The 2,437-nt window shown below is 36.5% G+C and overlaps 1 non-coding gene across 1 annotated transcript; it reads right to left on the reverse strand.

Annotated features, from left to right (window-relative positions):
- Positions 1–495: 495 nt before the first annotated feature.
- LOC111812730 lies at positions 496–602 on the reverse strand. The gene has a single exon (XR_002818150.1). It is a non-coding gene; the product is annotated as a U6 spliceosomal RNA (small nuclear RNA).
- Between the last annotated feature and the right edge of the window lie 1,835 nt (positions 603–2,437).

Genomic DNA, 2,437 nt, shown 5'->3' on the forward strand with positions numbered 1-2,437 from the left:
GGACTTACAGTGATCCTCCTGTCTCAGCCTCCTTAGTGCTGGATTTACAGACATGTGCCACCATGCCTGGTTCCATATTTCTTATTTTATTTGTTTATTTATTCATTTTAATGAAAGAAAGATAAAGTAGCAATGAAATAGCTCAAAACAGGTAAGTAGGACAGTTACAATAATGAATGCATTGCATATGGTTGTCTTTGTAGTAGCTATCCAGAGGACAAGATGCAGATATGATACCTTGTCTTTACAATATTAGTACAAACTTATTCTCAATGAACTAAGAGAAAGTAGCAGTATATCTATCCGAACTCTCTTATGTATACATACACATATTTTTCTTTTTTTCACAACAGAACAGTCCTTTATTTACACTTTTGTGAAGTTAGTAGCAAATGACACTAGGTTGCCTAGCAACTGATAGCTGACCTTGACCAGACAGGATGCTCATGTCAGGAGTGAGGTAGCTTGTTTGCTTCAGGCACTGGGCCAAGTCCCAAAAATAGGGAATGCTTCAAGAATTTGTGTGTCATCCTTACGCAGGGGCCATGCTAATCTTCTCTGTACTGTTCCAATTTTAGTATATGTGCTGCTGAAGTGAGCACCATATTTTCATTTTAAAAATGCTATTTTGATTGCTATGCAATAAATGGAATGCTAAGAATATTGAAGATCATTATACCTGGGAGGCAAGATATACTAGTGATGTAGCCAAGTTAGAGACTGGAAGTCTGAAGAGGAGCAAATCCAAGCAGTAATATGTGTTGGAGAGGCCTTAATATTCAAGTGGATGTCACCTGAAGATATACTCATAAGTGAAATAAACCAAATGCACGTATATAAACATCGTATTCCTAATGTAAGAACTCAAAAGAAGAAATAAAAATTGAAAGATATAACATAACTAAACAGAAAGTGAGAACTTAAGGATTAAGCAACAAAGAGAGGGCCAAGAGAAAAGCTAGGAAACATGACAGGGGAAAAGCCATACATTTATGCGCACAAGATGGTTAAGGCAATAATCCTGAGAATCTTCAGCATAGTTTTTTTTTTTCCACAATTTTATTCAGCATGTTTTTGAAGCTAGAAGTAAATTGGTAGGATTTTCACCCTGACTAACTAAATATTCTGATACCTGTGAACTAAGCAACTGCACTGAAGATAGCAATGTGTAATAGTAGGGTCATACTTGGAATGTCTGTCATTCTGGTCTTCTAAAAGCACACTGCTTCTAATGTCATACCAATTACTGCCATACCATCTCTCAAGTAAATGTTTGCTTTTTAAAACAGAGGGGGGATTATAAGCAAAAATAAGAGAGAAGAAAAAAAATCATAGAACTGTCCTGCTACAATGCTGTATATGGTCAGATTGCTAAATTTCTGTGTAAAAATATGTAATTGTTTAATTCCTATTTTTTAAAATATTTTTTATATACCTGTGAACTAAGCAACTGCACTGAAGATTGCAATTTGTAATAGTAGGTTCATACTTGGAGTGTCTGTCATTCTGGTCTTCTGAATACGGGCTGCTTGTCATGACATGGCAGTTGCTGCTGTGCTGTCTCTTGGGCATACGATTGTTCAAAAAGAAGAGGGTGGTGAATGAAGGCAGGAGACAGAAGGAATGTTGTGGGACTGTCCTGCTTAAAGGTTGTATATAGTTAGATTTTTGGTTTTATGTGTAAACATAAGAATTATATAATTCTTTATGCCTATTTTAAAGATATATTCTAATTTTTAAATGTTTTTTATCATATTTTTTAGGCACTTAAAGTTCAACATATCAATACGTGATGAAAAATACCTGTTCCATCTTATGCCTAAGATGTTTGATATTCAGACAGATAGTGAGGTTAAGCTTAACAGCCTAGGTTGTATGGTAACAACAATAAACTTTTCTTCTGGAGGACTAACAACCTAAGTTTGCAGACCAAAATTAGAGAAAAAGGAGGGCTGCAAGGAAAGCCAACATTTTGGCCCTAGCCTTCCAAGGTCAATTAAGACTCAGGACATATGAGAACTTGTACTGTAATGCCACCTAACTCAGTAGTATCCCAAATTTTCTGATCAAGGATATTATGGGGCCAGAGAGGAAAGTGATCAATGATGTAGAGTGTGCCTAAGGAGAGTCACATGGAGAAAAAACATTCTCTCAGGCTTTCACAGAGAGCACATTGGCCAAGCAATGGCCTTGACTCATCCACATGGCTGACACAGACAAAGGTTCTACAATCTGAGGTACAGGATCTTAGGATAAATCCTGAGGGAATTTCACTGACCTTATCAGACCCAAAAGCTACAACTCTTGTTGCATAGGTCTTGCTTTATCTTGATCTTAACCCTCCAGCAGAAAAGTATAAAAATGAATTATAAGAAGTAAAGCCATGCTGTTATGTTGAGCTGTGGGGGACTCAGGTCAACAATTTCTAACATTCTCA

Source organism: Octodon degus, unplaced genomic scaffold, assembly GCF_000260255.1.
Source record: "Octodon degus isolate 3935 unplaced genomic scaffold, OctDeg1.0 scaffold00139, whole genome shotgun sequence".
Taxonomy (NCBI): domain Eukaryota; kingdom Metazoa; phylum Chordata; class Mammalia; order Rodentia; family Octodontidae; genus Octodon; species Octodon degus.